Here is a 19,688-nt window from a genome sequence, read left to right on the forward strand (position 1 = left end):
AGGTCACTTCCCATGTGAGCAGGCACTTGCCGCAGCAGCATTTACCATTGAGAAATCAGCAACAATTTCCATGGATTGTGCAGTGACACTCCATCTGGAACATTTGCTTTTTGCGATACTGTCCAAACCATCATTTGAGATAGTGAAGTGTCAGGATGTTAACCCAGCGACATTCATAGCACAGCCGGTGGAGGTAGGGGAGTATGTGCAAAACTGTGCCTCATACATGGACAAGCTCAGGGGCGACCCTAGATTACTGGAAGAGCCCATAGAAGGAGGAGAAATGTTCTTCATTGATGGGCTATCAACGATAGATTCAAACATGGGATGTAGACATACAGTGGCAGTGGTTTGTAATCATGAAGGAGAATTTAAGGTGTGGGCGCAGATGAGTTTGCCAATACACTATTCCTCATAGGCAGCTGAGTTGACAGCTCTATTAATGGCCATAGGTATGTCAGAAGGACATGCTGTCAGCATCTTCTCAGATTCCATCTACGTCACATCAACGGTGCACTCGGTGTGGCCTGGTGGAAAAAAGGGGGTTCCAGAGGAGCGATGGCACCCCGGGCAACATGCAGATTTACTGTCCCTCCTAATGGATGTACTGCACCTCCCAGCAGAACTGGCAGTAATAAAATGCACAGTCCATACCAATGGCACATATTTAATTTCAAAAGACAATGACAGGGCTGGTTCTGCAGCACAAGAAGCAGCATATTTGCCACTAAACACAACACTATTAACACCTTTTAAAAAGGATCAAAAGTCCTTGATGGCACTGCTGCAAAGGCATCCCTCCACTCTTGAGAAGCCATTCAACACATTACCCATCGTTCAAGTGATTGAGTTACACGGGGGTGAACCCCCAGCAGGAGTGTGGAAAAAGAGGGGCTGCTCACTGTCACTAACAGAGTTGGTGTAGAGACAGAACAGTACACGGAAACCGGTGATGCCCCAGGGGCTGCTCAAAACAGCACTTGATCAGCTGCGTTACGCAGCACATGTCTCAAAGGACATGTTGCTGTCGAGCCTAACAAACAATGGTTTGCACTCAATTTACAAGAAATGGTACCTGAGCTGGTAAATAATTATGTGAGGAGCCAGGAATGAGATGCGGACACAGAGGACGTATGGTTTTGGCTATAGACTTTTATTCAAAATAATAAGAGGTTGGGAAATGCTTCACTATCCCTAATCTAGGAGGTATTTCCCTACCTCAACCAAAAACTAAGGGGTCTCTCCTTTGTCAAGATTTCCAAAGTAAAAATACATCCTATGTCTGAAATCCTTTTCTGGCCCTCACACTCCAAAAATAAACTCTAGAGTGCAATTGATAGTGTCTCTGGATCTCAAGGTGCACAAATGTTCAACTTCAACACAAAGTAGTAAATCCAATGGAAAAGTTCCAAGTGGTTAATATTCACAGTTACAGGGAATGGCTCCCTTCCCCCGGTTTCCTTTACCAATATGAAAAGTTCAAACAAAGAATAGCCAGGTTCTTTAGAACCTCAAGAGGATAGCTCCCCCCTTTTGTCACAGTCACAGTTCTAGGGCGAATAGCTCCCTTCCTCCGGTTTCTTTTCATGTTTCAAATAATTTAGAATCCTAAGGGCATGTGATTTCGTAGGAATTTTCCTCACTCTAGACTACGGGCCTCATTACGAGCTTGGAGGTAAGGGAAAAACGATGCTGGTAAATGATTACCGGCATCGCTTAACGCTCCGGTCCATTACGACCCGCCAACCCGCTAGCAGCGGCACCGTAAATAACGGTGCCTCTAATAGCGGCATTGGCACGGGCACGCAACCCTACATGCCAGCAATAGCGGCATGGTGTAAACAGGAGCTGAACACAAGTAGGCGGACATGCAAATAACGGCCTACTGAAGCCCAAAAAGTCCCTTACCGGCATGGAGTAAATACCGGCATCGCGAACCACCCATAAACGGCCATGTGCAGTGTTCCCAACTGCCACAGGTGAACACAATCACCACAGGTGATGGCAATGTAGACTGGGCCAGCACAAAAGGAGCACACCCCACCCCTACACACACCCAGTCACACACCAAAATGATTCCAATACTAGTAGCAATACTGGGGCTGGAGGACATGATTGCAGTGAAACTCCGCAACAACAACAACAACAACAGGCAGCACAGAGGAGACGCAGGAGGAGAAGGAGGGTGAGGCAGGGACAGGATGCACCACCAGTGCAGGCAGTTGTACCACACAGGCAGCCCCCAATCCCTCGAATCAGAGCCAGTCCATTCATCCTAACCCCTGAGCAGATCCACACCCTGTACCGTCTGGACCGGGACACCATCACCACCATTGTGGATCTGATACATAACAACATTGCCAACCTCATAGACATCCATACCGCCATCCCCCCTCTACTGAAGGTGTTGTCTGTGCTCCACTTCTTGGCCACAGGCACCTACCAGCACACAGTAGGGCAGATGCATGGCATATCACAACCATTATTCTCACGGATGCTGAACCAAGTGCTTGATGCCCTCCTGAAGCACACAGGCGACCACATATTCCTACCACGGACTGGCCAGGAGATTTCCAACACCAACGTTGCATACTTCACCTGGCTGAGATGGGGAGGAGATGCATACTTCACCTGGCTGAGATGGGGGGGGGGAGATGCATACATCACCTGGCAGAGATGGCGGGGGGGGGGGGGAGATGCATACTTCATCTGGCTGAGATGGGGGGAGAGATGCATACTTCACCTGGCTGAGATGGGGGGAGAGATGCATACTTCACCTGGCTGAGATGGGGGGGGAGAGATGCATACTTCACCTGGCTGAGATGGGGAGGGAAGATGCATACTTCACCTGGCTGAGATGGGGAGGGGAGAGATGCATACTTCACCTGGCTGAGATTAGCTGAGAGGATGGACCATGCCCTTACCCCAAAGCAGGCCAGACTGGACCTGACACCTGACCCCTAAATGCAAGACGTAAGCTGCACTACTATGAAAATGAGGCAGTACTGCAACCATTCCATAGCCATCAACATGTACACTGCACATAATCAGACCATAGCCCCTGCAACACAATGCAGCAACATGCAGTTAGTATGGCCAATGCATATGACCGAATAACATCATCACAATGGACATGTGTCCTTTAGTGCGTACAAAGGAGTCACATGAGGCCAAAATACAGATTCTCACTCCTACACCACCATAGAGGTCCAGCATACGAGCATGGCTACATCAGGTGTGGAAAGTCAGATCATCAAGAGTCTGGCTTCAATGGTGAAAGGATAAAAGCAAACAGCTAGATCATGGGAACAACCGGCGTGGGCAACCACAGTGCATGAGCACTCATAAGGAATAGGACACCCCTGCGCCCACTAGACAATGCCACGCACACCTGTCGATCATATGAATTCACACATTGCAGTTACTTTGAGTAGCTCTATTCATGCATGGATATGTGGATGCAAACAGGAAATAAATGCATGCTATTGTGTCATTGATACAGGTCCCATTTGATGTAATCACTTACACATAACCATGGTTGCACACATGCAGGTGATGCTGGCTATCCCTTGAAGAGGTGGCTCCTTACCCCTGTCCGGAACCCGCAGAACAGGCACGAAGAGGACTACAATCGTGCACATACACGTACCCGTGTGGTGACCGAGCAGACAATTTGGGATTTTGAAGGCACGTTTTCGCTGGCTCAGCAGCTCCTGTACGGGCATGAGAAGGTGGGGAAGATCATCATGGCATGTGTCATGCTACACAATATGTGCATCAGACGGAATGTGCCTCTGTCCCCTGACGTTGAACTGCAACCACCTGACGAGGGGGATGAGGAGGAAGGAGATGGGGCTGCACATCAGGGAGCTAGCGATGCACAGAAGGGACGTGCCGTGCGCCACACTTTGATTAATCAATGTTTCTAACAGACATGGTTGCGGACTGTGCCATGGACTCAGGGCACTGGTTGTGTCGGGGACATGGACACTGTACACTGTTCACCAATAAAGCACATGTACACAATAAGCAATGTCCGGTCATGTGAATTCGCATATCACAACAGGTGTATTGAACATAAAGAACAATGAATGTGCACAAGCCGTCCACCCCACACACCCTCTCCCCCACCCGCTCCCCCCTCAACTTCCCCACACACCCTCTCCTGCCTCCCCCTCCCCCTCAACTTCCCCACACACCCTCTCCCCCTCCCACTCCCCCCTCAACTTCCCCACACACCCTCTCCCCCCTCCACCTCCCCCCTCAACTTCCCCACACATGGTGTGCACTTGCATGCACCATTAGTCTGCAATAGTTCGGAATGGCAGGCTGCACCTACACCCCTTGTCCACTGCCAGCATCGGGTGGACCCCTGTCCAACCTGTGCAAGTTCCGCACAGACCTATGCAGGGGGCTGGTCTGTGTGGAGCTGGCATTCGAGGAGGTGCCTGGTTGTTCGATCACCTGTGCGGGACGCAGGGCCTCCAAGGCTTCCACCATGTGGGTGAGGACCTGCCTCACAGCCGCCAATTTGTTGCATATGTTTGTGGAAGTTGACTCAATGGCAGCTTTGAGGGACGTTGCACATTCCCTGAATTCCTCCCTTGCCTGGCCACTTTCAATGATGTGCTGGGTCACCAGCGCTGTCAGCTCCTCCTGGCGCTGTTGGATGACCGTGATTCCCTCTGGCCTGTCCCGGACACCAGTGGATCTTGAAGCTGCATGCAACATGGTTGTTGCATCATGCATGCACCCCGTGGGGCTGGAGCTCCCTGGCCATGACTCCACAGCACACAGCTCATGGCTGCTGGCATTGTGTATGCTGGGTGGGGAGAGGTGGGGTGACTGCAGAGGGCCTGTTGCGGTAGGTGTTCCGGGTGTCGGACTATGTGCATCATCATATGACATGTGTGCCGTGGCAGCTGCCTCTCCGATAGTACTGCTGGCAGTGGAAACAGAGCTTGCAGCCACTGGCTCCTGTGTGGTGGTGGCTGGTGTGGGTGCTGTGGTGGTGGCCCTTTTGCACATTGGTGCTGTAGCATCGTGGTTTGTGTTGGGCTTGTGAGGTAGTCCTGGTTTCACTCTTCCCCTTGATGTTGAGGGCCTGTTTGCTCCCTCCGTGCCCCCGGACTTCTTCACTGGTGTTTCGGGCTGCTCCGTGGGGTCCTGATCATCACTGTCAGATTGTGTGCCTGTGGAGGAACAAGAGAGGGACAGCATCAGTGATGGGTCTATGTGCATCAGGCATGCATTGGGGTAGCTGCAGTTCTATGGAATGGCAGGTATTTGCCGTTGGAGTAGTGACATACAGGTTGCTTGCCTTATGGGTGGGTCATGCAGGGATGCGTCTGGGCTGACACATGTATGGGGTGCATCATGCATGTGGACGAGATGGTGCTGTGCACTGCCTGTAGGTAGGGTTACGTACATGTGTCTGGTGGCCCCTGCATTGCATCATTTCACTGTCAGTTCGGGGGGACATCTTCATGATTTCCATTACAGTGATTTATTTGGGACACTTACCTGCATCAGCCGATGACGGGGCTCCACGCTCCATATCCCCCACTCCCTCGATTGCCTCCATTCCAATGGTGCTCGCACATGTCTCCTCCCAGCGAGTCATCTTAATGAGTGTGGCACCTCTGCCACCTTTTGCCATTCCTTGGCTATGGTTTGCTGCGATGATGTTTCGGACGCATAGGCGCAGGTCATCCCAGTGCTTCCGGACATCTTTTACTGTGTGCGGGGTGGTGCCAACCGCACTCACTTTACACGCCACCTCTGCCCAGATCTCTTTCTTGCACAACAGTGCAGGTCGACGCATATCATTTGCAAAAACAACCTCCCCATTTTCGGCCATGGTGTCTGCGAGCATGTTGAGCTCTTCTTCGGAGAAGTGCTCCTGGCACAGGCGCGCAGCTCCTTTTTGCAGTGCCTTGGGCATTCTTATATGCTGTTGGTTGATTTTGGGACAGGTGTGGTGGTGATGTGGATCCTGGGTGCTGAGGATGGCAATGGATTGTGTTTTTAAAGATGGCCGCCGTGCTCTTTCCCATTCCTGTGCGATGACGCTACTTCCGGTTCCGCTTATTTACGGTCACCGCTAATGCCGGGTCCATCGATGGTGGTAGTGCTATCAGCACATCCCTCGATGCCGCTAAGGGCGATTTTTGGGTCATTAGCGGCATGGCGGTAAGGTCGTTACCGGCATGGCACAAAGCTTGTGCCCGCAAACTCATAATAGCCCTCTAATAGCGGGCTCTTTGCTACACGGACAAAGTATTTGCTCCATGCCGGTAAGGACAATTACTTACCTCTAACCTCGTAATGACCCCCTTTGCCTGATATACTCTCCTGCCAGGACTTCTTTGCAGTCTTTCAAACACTTATCTTCACCTGGTATACTCTCCAGCCAGGACACAATGGGTTTTATGACACTTTACAGTCTCAAGGGCATGGTTCTTCTCTGAGATACTCTTTCTTCTGTAACTTATTACACACACTTAACTTTACCTGGTATACTCTTCTGCCAGGGCGTTCACACAATGAGTTTTCTTTTTATCCAACAAACTATATTTGACCACTCTTGGAATATTGTTCCTTGTTTAACAGTGTTTGTTTCAATAATACATCTCTCTTTCATACAATGGGCCCCTGCCCCATTTCCCAGTGTGTTCACTTTTACTTGGCTTTCTTTCACAATGACTTTGCTTTCTCTTTTAAAGTGTGGGTTCAACAACCCCTTTGTGGCATAGCTTACAGGTATGTTAGCTTCTTCACAGATTTCACCTTGCTCCCGTGTTGCTTCTATGAAGCGGCGTACACTCTCAGGTAACTCGGTAACTCTTCCATTTTTCCTGGGCTTACCGGGTGCTTTTAGTATCCCTCACGCTTCTCTGCTTTGGTTCCCTTTGAGTTGCTGGCTCGGTGTGTGTCACATTAGCCGCTGCATTCACGCCATGTCTGTATACGATTCCTGCTGCCTTGCGCTCTCTGGCGGCAAGCCGTCTGCACTCCTGTTTCCTCTTCTGCTGCCTGAGTCAGCCTCAACACCATTCCCCACGGCGTCCTCTAGCTCAGCGTAATGGTTGGTGTCCTTGCAGGTTGCCATGCAGCTCAGCATCTGCAGCTCATTCTGCTTGCTGTCAGCTGCACTGGCTTTAAACTTCCCTGCATGATTGAATAGTTTCCAAAGACTAGATCGCTGTGTGGTCTTAATGGTCTTAGTGATTTTCATTGTTCTATCCCTCTTTCTCATCTCAGTTGTTATTACGTCGTTCCTCATGATGTTGAGGAAACTGGTATGGGAACCTTTTGGGAGTGATCATTACTGCTCTGTGCATCTTCCTCGTCTCAGTGGTTGATATATCTTTCTTTGTGCCATGTTGGGGATTATTTAAAGTAGATCTGGTATGTGGTTGAGGAAGTGTGTTGCAATAAGGCATCCATTAAGGCATGGGGAACGGAGGGAACATCCCTGAGGTTGAATGGGAGAGGTATGTGACTTTCCCCAATGATGTTGTGTTAACCACTTGAGGGCCGCCTACCCCCAGATGGTCCTCCCTCACATAGCCACCCCCAGTGTCAGGATCAGGTAGTGGCTGCCGTTCCCTGGCCACATAGAGAGAGAGACAATCTCAGGGAAAGGAGTGATGACATCATCAGATTCATTACACAACAGTTTTAAGTGTGTGACCTGCTGTAAACCTCTAAGGCAACATTACCACGCCTGGACAGGCCCTTCTGGCATTTGCATGCTGACTATGTCGATATGCAGGACAGGTGTAGCTCTTATAGAAATATGATAGTTGTTGCATGCCCTTTCTCACGTTGGCTTGAAGCTGGCCCATGTGCGCACAATGATGCAAAACGTGCAGCAAATTGTGAGTATGAGAAGTATACCCCAGGTGGGGAGTATGCAAAGTATTGAGGTTAGACAACGGACAGCACTTTGCCAAGGATCTTTTTAAGGATATAACCACTTTGTTGGGCATAACGCACAAAATGTGCTCTGCTTGCCATCTCCAAGCCAACTGCCTTGTTGTTCGCCTCATTGGCCTGCTTAAAGAGTGCATTGCCATGCTGTTAGAGACACTTGGCAAGAACTAGTTCCATTGTTTGTCTCTTGCTTTGTTTGCACTACGCAACACCCCTGGCGCGGATCACCATTTGATTCTGCACTAAATTGTTACAGGCATGAGAATGCATGCACCTCTCACTCCTGCACGTACAATCTCAGATGCTAACAGAGCTGCACAACTCCTGGGAGCCTGGTTTAAGGTGTATCTAAAAGATCTTACGAAATCTCTCAAATACATATCTCACCAAATGCAACCACATCAAGGCAGGCCTGCCAACCTGGCATCAAGCACAGATAATCTATCAGCACAGGAAACAGAGACTTTTGCAGCACAGTTTCCCCTTTATCCCGGTGATACAGTCTTCATCCAGAACTTCACGAGGTCCTGGAATGAACCGTGATTCACAGGACCCTACACCGTGACATACTGCAACCCAACAGCAGTGAAGGTGGCCAAGAGGCGTAGATGGATTCACCTTACTGACATCTGCCCAGAAAAAGGCTGGTGCTCCCCTTCTAGGAGAACAGAGGGGGGGGGGCAACTGATCAGAAGTATAACCCAGTTAACTATGACATTTTTTATCTTCCTTTTGCCTTTACAGAACACCAGTGAGATGTCCAAAGGAGCAGCAGCAAAATTAAGTATTGCGAAAAGAGAAAGGATTGCATAAGCTATGTTTTTGTAGAGTAGTGTTTTTGTATTTTGATTTTATGTTTATTTGGTTCTGAGCTGAAAGGGGATTGGTTAACCCTATTAGTAGTAGCAATGAAGGAATGTGCACTAAAAAAGAAGTGTTTAATTCTGAAATGTTCGAAGATGGCATTTGGAGCAGTCATGTTACTGCGTCTGGCACAATATGGTATGACCATATGAGATATGTCATTGGCCCTCTCTCGCCCCACCCATGTTATGTGTGCTCTCTCATTCCACATGTAACAGGGTTGCACCAAGCTATTTCTCCCTCACGATGTGTCAGCAGTCTAGGAGCGAGTTGATGGGCCTCATTCCGAGTATGGCGGTAAGGGATAGCGGCCACCGCTAACGAGAGCGGTGGCGGTAATCCCTTACCGCCATACTCCGAGTTCCCTTTGCGCCATGGTGGTTTTAACACCTGCTTTTAGCAGGTGTTAAAAACCATGGCGCTAAGGGACCTTGATGTAAATTACGCCACCGTAATTTACGGTGGCGTAATTGACGCCTTCCCCACTCCCATTATGCCCTATGGGGCAAGAATGGGAATGGGGAAGGGTAAATGGGGATTGGGGAATTACCGCCCCGCCAACCTTGGAATGGGGCGGTAATTCCGCCATCCACCAAGGCGCTGCCGGTCCGGGTACGGCGTCAACCAAGGCGTTAATAGCGCCATTGGTTAGCGCCGTACTCGGAATGAGGCCCGATGCATTTGGCATTGTGTAAAACAAGGGGTTTGTTCCTGGGACACGCAGTTACTGTCCAATAGATAGACAAGGGGGAGGAAGCGTATGCTGACAATTATATGAAACTTACAAAGATGATGAAGTAAGGCAGGGGAATTATTATCAATCACCACAATTAGAAGCAAGAAGAACTGGGCAAAGGAAATCTCCTGCACCACAAAAGAAGAGTCCAGCCATGTGACAAAAGGTTTACTGTTCATTCAAAAGCATTTCACAGGGATTGAGGCACTGACAATACAGCATTGTCCAATACACTCTCTCAATGATCTTGAGCCTGTCGTCCAGTTTTGATACTGTGTGACGTCATAAAAATAAAGATACACCCAAAAATCCTAACAGGGATCAGGATTGGCCAGTGACGAAAACTACATATATATTGCATGGGGCATTAGTACATTAATTGGATAAAACATATCTGGTGGCTCCTCCTGCGACCACCTCCTAAATGTTGCAACTGCAAATATTTCAGGTTAGTGTGCTGTGATTGGGTAATGCAACAAAGTGTAAGCTTAGAGTAGAAGGTGGATAGGGATTGGGCAAAAAGGGGCTTCTCAGCCTTGGAGCTCTGGAAAGTTACCAAGCCAAGTGCAACTATTCAAAGTGGTGAGAATGGACCTGAAGGTGCTGTATATTCTCAACACGTTACCATCTCCAATCTTCTAGGCCTTGAGACAAAACATTAGACTTTGAACCTGGTATTACCTTTGTATCATCCTGCCATTGGTTGGATGGGAACAGCTACCTTAGCCTGGCTCGATTGAATAGGCTTTGTCTTGCAGGTTCAGATCACATGTGTAGAGACTGCAAACTTGATTTCTCCTGCTTGCATTTATGAGGATTTTCAGTTTATTACACATGCAGGTGTCCTATCTCTTCTGTTAACTTGCAACTTTCCCCCCTCCGCATCCTTGGTAAGTGTATGCACGATAGCTGAACTGGAAGCCTGGTCTGCGCATCTCTGCGGGATCAGCCTGTGTGAGAAACCCAATGGCATTCTAACACCTATTCCTCAGGGATCTTCTATTCAGGTGGCCAGAGAATGGCCATCGCTTTTGCATCCCGACCCTCGGGTGGACAAGGGAGGGAGAATCAACTGGGTAGTCGGTTTCTGGGGACTGGGGAGAGAGTGCCAGAGGGTGAGACATGTTATTCCCCCTGTCCTGATGACAATCCTGTCATGATCTCTGCTTCCAAAAGATCAGGACTTGCCCGACTCCCTTGGAAGCAGACCCATAACCCCGGTTCCGAGTGCCAGCCAGTCCCAATTGGGACCTTTTGGACCCTGTCCTGGCGCCAGTGGCACCAGGCTCATAAAGATGCCCAGTCCCAGCGCTGGAAGCGCCAGGCTCATAATGCTTGAGTGGACCTACCTGCAGCAGACCATGCTGCTTACTTACCTGCCAGTTGAACCCCTGATCCTCTTCTGTTTGGGACTACTTTTCCTGTTGGGTGGGGCAGGAGCCACTCCCTAGGTTCAGAACACTGGAACTCTTCTGGAAAGCAGGAACTCTTTTCTTAGGCGTGGCTGTGGAAGGAGACACCTAAGCACTACAGGAGGCTATTTAAACCACACCCGATGGATGAATCTTGCTTTGCGTTATTCTGCATTCTCTGCAGCAGAACGCTCATCGTGTCTTCTGCTTCTGTTCCTGGGCCTAAGGGAACAAAGGCTTACCATCCTGGAATCCAGTCTTCAGCAGCACCTGTAAAGACAAAGAAAGAACAGGTTAGCACTACGGTCTTCAGTGGCAGCGCATCTCTTACCTGGTCCATCGGCTGTCACCAACGCCTCGCGCTGCATTCCGGCATCTGAAAGACAAAGGCTTCCCTACTCTTCGCATGCTCCGGAGGTCTTCGCACTGCATTCCGGCATCTGAAAGACAAAAGCTTACCAGCTCTTCGCACGCTCCGGAGGCCTTCGGCGCTGCATCCCGCATCTGAAAGACAAAAGAAGGTGCGTTTAAAGACATTGGGCAACTTATTTACTCACGTGCCATTACTCCTTCCCACGCCGAATCCAGTGGGTATTCCAGCACCCTTCAGCTTCTCTAAAGCTCCGAACTTGTACCTGCAAGATAAAAGGGACAGTTAGTGCGCATCGTGAAGCAGGCTACAAGCGCTTACTTACGCGCTTCCAGGCGCTTCTATTCCTCACGCGGGTTCGATCCTCAACTCTCATCAGCCCGCCATCGGCCATCGCCGGAACCCTGCAAAACAAGAGATATCATTACAAAAGACTTTTAAGTCATTTGAAGTGCCCAGAACTTACCGTTCGTGCAGTTAACGACGGACAGCAGTCCTCTGAGATCAAGAGGCCTGCACCCTTATCCAGTGAAGAAACTGGTTATGGCACCCTGCCCCGGGCAGATGGAGAGCTCGGCGTTCACTTACCTAAGGTGAGGGTGTTAACCTTTGGGGTTCTACAGGAGAAGAGAAAGGGAAGAGGAGAGAGGCACCCAATAACCCCAGTTCATTAATCCCATATTTTCTATCTGCAGACATCTTACTCTTCGAGTCAGACATACAGTGCACAGAGGTCCAGCCCAAAGAGCCAACCGTGTGTTACACATCACCTTTGAAGATACGGCATTCACCCAGTCAAGACCGGCGCCTCTGCGGGAATCAGGTGAGCGTTACAGAACGCAAAGACTATCGCAAAACTCCCACCCAGGCGCTATGGAAACCTCGGATACCGACCAGCTAGCCCAGTTACTTGGGGAACTAAGAGCAGAAGTGCATGCAGCCCGTCAGGAAACAAATGCTCTAAGAAGGGAACTGATTATTTCCAAGGAGCGAACAGACGATCTTGCTAGACAATTGCTACAGTCACAAGCCGGACAAACTCCGTTACCCGCATCAGGGGCAAATCTTCCTTCAACATCCTCTACGAACCCAGTGCAGATCAACCTACCTGGGAATGTACCTCTGGCTCCGCCCGAACGATTTTCTGGTGACCCAAAGAGGTTTGCAGTATTTATTAATCAGTGCCGGTTGCACTTCTTATGCCGGCCAGCAGCCTTTCCAACTGATCAAGCTAAGGTAGCTTTCGTGCTTTCGTACCTTAGTGGCAATGCGGCAGACTGGTCGATCCCTCTAGTTAATCAAGATGATCCGGTTCTCCATGATTTTCGAGCTTTTCAGCTCAGTATGGAAAAACTGTTTGCAAGACATTCACAGGGGCAGGCCTTGGACAATGAGCTCCTTTCATTGCGACAGGGTAATCAAGACCTTTTGGCTTATATTGCGTCTTTCAACAGACTGATAGTGGAAACTCGATGGCCTGAGGACAAAAGGATTACGCTGTTTTATAGAGGTCTACGTGGAGAGCTCAAAGATGTGTTAGCCCAAGTAGTGAATCCCCCGCAAGACTGTTCGGACTATATTGACTTAGTCGTTCAAATTGACCACAGACTGCAGAACAGGAAGGCCGATCGTTCCAAGTTTGATGCTCGAGTATTTTCCAAACCACCAACTCCTACCAAAGGAGTAGACTCCGGGGAACCCATGCAAATAGGGGGCCTGAAAGGACCACTAACACAAAAGGAGCGGGAAAGGAGAAAACAGCTGCAATTATGCCTCTATTGCGGAAACTCGGGGCACTTTCTTCGAGACTGTCCGGTGAAAACAGCCAAGAAGGCAGTAGGAGCTGCAGTTACCAGGGTCACAAACTCTGAGCAGGGAAACGACCTCGCCCGACAAGAATAGAGGTCCTCTTGCCGAGCGTTAAAACCAGTTCCGTGACCTCGCATTTCGTGATACCTATGGTCCTCATTAGCCCTGAACATCCGGATCGATTACATGCGATTGAAGCTTACGTCGACAGCGGTGCCATCGGCAATTATGTGGATCATGAAATGGTTTTGAGGATGAATCTGACTCTTTGTCCAAAGGCTGTAAAGGACGTCATTACTACGGTGGATGGTACGGAGATAGCCTCCGGACCAGTAACGCATACCACCCAAGAAGTGACGCTAGTAAGTCAAGATGGACACCATGAGAAGATCGTGTTCGATGTGATCAAGGCCCCCCAGTTCCAGATTATTCTAGGAATTCCTTGGTTAGAGAAGCACAATCCTCAGATCGATTGGCGAGCAAGAACGGTTCAGTTTCCAGAATGTGTCTCTACTTGTCACCCTCGACCTGGTGTTGCACTGGCAGCAATTTCCTCGGAGGCTCCTCAGTTACCTCCTGAATACCTAGAATTCCAAGATGTTTTCCGGAAGGATCAGGCTAACTCTCTACCTCCTCATAGGTCTTATGACTGCCAGATAGACCTGATACCTGGATCTACTCCTCCTTGTAGTAGAATTTATGCCCTCACCGAGCCTGAGAATCTTAACCTCCGACAATACCTGGATCAATACCTAGCGAATGGGTTTATTCGTCCTTCCAAGTCCCCTGCTTCCTCAGCTTTGTTCTTCGTTCCAAAAAAAGAAGGGGACCTTAGAACTTGTATAGATTATCGCGCCCTGAACCAGATCACCGTTAAGAATAGATATCCGTTACCTTTGATCCCTGAACTCCTGGACCAAGTCAGAAAAGCATGCATATATACAAAGCTGGATCTTAGAGGAGCCTACCACTTGGTACGAGTAAAAGAGGGCGATGAATGGAAGACGGCCTTCCGCACCAAGTATGGGCTATTTGAATATCAGGTCATGCCCTTCGGACTTTGCAATGCCCCGGCCGCCTTTCAATATTTTGTGAACGATGTCCTCAGAGAGCTCATAGATGTGTGTGTTGTTGTTTACATTGACGACATCCTTGTTTATTCTTCATCGGAAACTGAACATCGGAAACACGTGAAAATGGTCCTCGAGAGATTGCGTCAACACAAACTTTTCGCTAAGTTGGAAAAATGTGTTTTCAACGTGACTGAAGTTGAATTCTTGGGATTCATATTATCACCTAGCGGAGTGCGTATGGATTCAAAGAAGGTCGATGCAATTCTCAAATGGCCATCGCCATCCTCCGTAAAAGGTGTTCAAAGCATGTTAGGCTTCGCTAACTTTTACCGCAGGTTTATCCCCGAATTCTCTCGAATAGTCCAGCCCATCACCGCCTTGTTAAAGAAAAACAAACGTTTTGAATGGTCTACCGAGGCGGAACAAGCTTTCCAGAATTTGAAGACTAGATTTATCTCTGCACCGATCTTAAAACATCCTCGCCCAGAACTCCCCTACATCGTTGAAACTGATGCTTCGAGCCTTGCCATGGGGGCAGTTCTATCACAAAAGGACCCAGTAACCAATCAGTTGCATCCCGTGGCATTTTGGTCCCGCAAATTCTCGCCTCCTGAAATCAATTACACTATTACTGATAAGGAACTTCTAGCTATCAAGTCCGCCTTTAAGGCTTGGCGGCATTATCTTCTGGGGGCCCGACACACCGTTACTGTGATTACAGATCACCGAAACCTGCAATATTTGAAAACCGCAAAAGCTCAATCCTCTAGGCAACTCCGTTGGGACTATTCTTTGCCGAGTTTGACTTCATAATTACCTATCGACCTGGTACAAAAAACGGTAAAGCTGATGCCCTTTCTCGGATGGGAGTGGAAGAACATTTGATCAATCCTATACCTGTACCTATCATTCCCGAACAAAGAATTCTAGGTGTAATCGCCACACAATCCATAGAGGAAGTTAAGGATAAAGCCAGGCTACTGGTAACTCCAGCAGACATACAGAATTGGCATCTGCAGGGAAAGGACTTTACGGTGAAGGACAACCTATTATATTTCCAAGAACGGTTATACCTGCCCAGCACAGATTTACAGAAAAAGGTAATCTCTTGTTATCACGATTCTTTAATGGAAGGACATCCCGGTATGACCAAGACCTCGGAAAAGATCAAGCGCTACTTCTGGTGGCCGTCTTGGAAAAAAGATATCAGAGACTTTATAATGTCCTGTGGAGTATGCGCCCAAAACAAGAGTCAAAAGGAAAAACCAGCCGGCCTCTTACGCCCTATTGACATCCCGCCTCGCCCTTGGCATAAGCTTTCTATGGACTTCATCACCGATCTACCTCCATGCTCCGGATACAATACGATCCTAGTAATCGTGGACCTATTCTCCAAGATGGCGCATTTCATTCCACTCAAAGGCTTACCAACAGCAGCAACTCTGGCCCGAGAATTTCTCGAAAACATCGTCCGACTGCACGGTTTTCCTTCAGTTCTAATTTCGGATCGAGGTAGTCAATTTATTTCTCATTTTTGGCGAAGTTGCTGTCGGTCGGCTCAAATTGATGTGAGACTTTCGACCAGCCACCACCCTCAAACCGACGGACAAACCGAGAGGACCAATCAAACTCTGGAACAGTATTTGCGCTGCATGCTACAACAAACTGAAAAAACTTGGAAAGATATCCTTTGGATAGCCGAATATGCCTACAATAACTCTGTCCACTCGGGAACTGGGAAGACCCCGTTTTTTCTTTTATACGGTAGTCACCCTCGAACCTCGGAGTTGGATCCACTCCAAGATCTTGCAACACCAGCAGTAGACCACCTGCATTCTACAATCACCCAAGCCTTTAAGGAAGCCGTTTCTCACCTTCAAAGGGCTAAAGAACAATACAAGAAAGGAGCAGACCAACATCGGAAGGAAGCCCCCCAATATCAAGTAGGAGATCAAGTCTGGTTATCCACCAAATATCTACCTCTAAAAGGACCACGCACATTCAACCCAAGATACATTGGTCCCTATTCCATCACTACCATAGTAAATCCAGTAGCGGTCAAGTTGGACTTGCCCCCTCACATGAAGATACATCCGGTCTTCCACGTCTCTCTATTAAAACCCGTGCAACCTCAAACCCGACTAACTACATCTCCAAAACCTATTCTAGTTGATGGAGAACTCGAGTTTGAAGTCAAAAGCATCCTGGATTCCAAGATCTCCAAATCTAAACTATTTTACCTGATTGACTGGAAAGGCTACGGTCCCCAAGAAAGATCCTGGGAACCTGCAGAATATGTCCACGCGCCTCGTCTAATCAAAAGATTTCATCGAACATTTCCTAACAAGCCCAAACCCCCGGAGAAGCCCGGTTTGGGAGGGGCCTTGAGGGGGGGTGCTGTCATGATCTCTGCTTCCAAAAGATCAGGACTTGCCCGACTCCCTTGGAAGCAGACCCATAACCCCGGTTCCGAGTGCCAGCCAGTCCCAATTGGGACCTTTTGGACCCTGTCCTGGCGCCAGTGGCACCAGGCTCATAAAGATGCCCAGTCCCAGCGCTGGAAGCGCCGGGCTCATAATGCTTGAGTGGACTTACCTGCAGCAGACCATGCTGCTTACTCACCTGCCAGTTGAACCCCTGATCCTCTTCTGTTTGGGACTACTTTTCCTGTTGGGTGGGGCAGGAGCCACTCCCTAGGTTCAGAACACTGGAACTCTTCTGGAAAGAAGGAACTCTTTTCTTAGGCGTGGCTGTGGAAGGAGACACCTAAGCACTACAGGAGGCTATTTAAACCACACCCGATGGATGAATCTTGCTTTGCGTTATTCTGCATTCTCTGCAGCAGAACGCTCATCGTGTCTTCTGCTTCTGCTCCTGGGCCTAAGGGAACAAAGGCTTACCATCCTGGAATCCAGTCTTCAGCAGCACCTGTAAAGACAAAGAAAGAACAGGTTAGCACTACGGTCTTCAGTGGCAGCGCATCTCTTACCTGGTCCATTGGCTGTCACCAACGCCTCGCGCTGCATTCCGGCATCTGAAAGACAAAGGCTTCCCTACTCTTCGCATGCTCCGGAGGTCTTCGCACTGCATTCCGGCATCTGAAAGACAAAAGCTTACCAGCTCTTCGCACGCTCCGGAGGCCTTCGGCGCTGCATCCCGCATCTGAAAGACAAAAGAAGGTGCGTTTAAAGACATTGGGCAACTTATTTACTCACGTGCCATTACTCCTTCCCACGCCGAATCCAGTGGGTATTCCAGCACCCTTCAGCTTCTCTAAAGCTCCGAACTTGTACCTGCAAGATAAAAGGGACAGTTAGTGCGCATCGTGAAGCAGGCTACAAGCGCTTACTTACGTGCTTCCAGGCGCTTCTATTCCTCACGCGGGTTCGATCCTCAACTCTCATCAGCCCGCCATTGCCGGAACCCTGCAAAACAAGAGATATCATTACAAAAGACTTTTAAGTCATTTGAAGTGCCCAGAACTTACCGTTCGTGCAGTTAACGACGGACAGCAGTCCTCTGAGATCAAGAGGCCTGCACCCTTATCCAGTGAAGAAACTGGTTACGGCACCCTGCCCCGAGGCAGATGGAGAGCTCGGCGTTCACTTACCTAAGGTGAGGGTGTTAACCTTTGGGGTTCTACAGGAGAAGAGAAAGGGAAGAGGAGAGAGGCACCCAATAACCCCAGTTCATTAATCCCATATTTTCTATCTGCAGACATCTTACTCTTCGAGTCAGACATACAGTGCACAGAGGTCCAGCCCAAAGAGCCAACCATGTGTTACACATCACCTTTGAAGATACGGCATTCACCCAGTCAAGACCGGCGCCTCTGCGGGAATCAGGTGAGCGTTACAAATCCATCCTAACCCCCTCTGCCTTTCTAGGGCTACTGTGACTGTACCTTGCCCCTTGACAACATGCAAAGAACTGCGAACAGGCATCGCTGGGTGAGAAGGATTACCTGTGTATGAAACCATTATGGTACTGGGACGAAGAAGGGGAAGCCTAGAGGCTTTGAAAGTCAGACATGTCCCAGTGATTGGCTTGATTGGAGTCAGGGAAGCCCATCAAAGGAGATACACCTGAGAACCCTTAACAGGGTACAGGTGTATAAATGTCCAAGCTAAAACATAGAGAGCAACACACAAGGAGCAGCAGGAAGGCCCATCCAGTCTGAGAGTGTCCCAGTGAGAACAGAGTACCAAATTGCCAGAGGTCTGCATGGGAAAGCAGGCGGTTTGTATGTGGCGAGGGAGCCGGAAAGAAGGACCAAAAGGAGCCGTGTGAGCGGGCGGTCCCTTTCCTTGACGCCAGAGACTGCTTGTTACTCTGGCTGGCAGCACCAGCCCAGGGTTGTCCAAGGGGCAGGTGGAAGAGCCCTGCCTTCAACGAAGAACGACGAGAATGCCAGGTGTCAAGACGCCACTGCCAGTGAGTTTCAAAGTGTGAAAGAAACCTGGTGCACGTGTAATCTGCAGTGATACAGGGTAGCTGAGTGTTTGCGTACAGCATACTCTTAAAGACAGAGAAGTACAGAAGCTAACCTAACTGGTAATTAACAAACAAGTGAAGCACAGTAGTGCAATAGAACTCCAGAGGTCACTGAATGGAAAGGGAAGAAGCTGCTGAGGGGAGATGGCAGGGACGTCATTTGGGGGTCGCCAAAGGTCGCAACTGCGACCTCCGAGGTCTCCCTTGCGACCTCTGTGATCTCCCTTGCGACCTCTGTAAAAATAAAATCTTTTTTTCAAAAAAATGTCGGGTTTTTTTTACATTTTTTTTTTCTTTTCCGTTTTTTGTAATGCAAGGTCCTGGAGTGGCTGGCTCTCATGTTCAGACCCTTAAAAAAAAAAAAAGAGTGCCACAAGTCTAACACTTTCAGCACTGACCCTAAATAAGAAAGAATAGGAAACCAAATAATGTGTCTTTCTGGAATTCTGTACAATAATCGCTAGACTCATTAAATGTTTATTTCAGGAACACTTCAGGGGGTCACTCACTGATTTAGTCTGTTCTTAAACGCCTCAACTCAGCCTTTCATCCTTCTGAGGTCGATAAATGAGTACCAAGACAGATTGGGTGTATATTTTTTCTATATAAATCGCTTAAGCGTAAGTGCAATATAATAACACATCATTATCATTTGGTCATGGACGTCTGCTTGCATTCACAGTAATTTGGTAATATGGGCCTATACACACTGATCTTAACGCTACATATGGCGATCTATTCTTGCATGAAATGTACAACACATTATAGTGATATCGTAACCATATTTTTCGTAGTGTACAATGCTGTGATGTCACTTCCTGTTTTGCCAACGGGTGAAAGGTTGTGTTCCATTGCTTCCCGCGATATCACTTCGGGGTGGGGTCAAATGACATCACTTACTGTGATGTCATCAGGGGTCAATGGTCGTGTGATGTCACTTCCGCTACCCCTGGCATTTTGGTGAAATGACGTCCCTGGGAGATGGTGATTTG

Source organism: Ambystoma mexicanum, chromosome 10 (assembly GCF_040938575.1).
Source record: "Ambystoma mexicanum isolate Mex_15411 chromosome 10, UKY_AmexF1_1, whole genome shotgun sequence".
NCBI lineage: Eukaryota > Metazoa > Chordata > Amphibia > Caudata > Ambystomatidae > Ambystoma > Ambystoma mexicanum.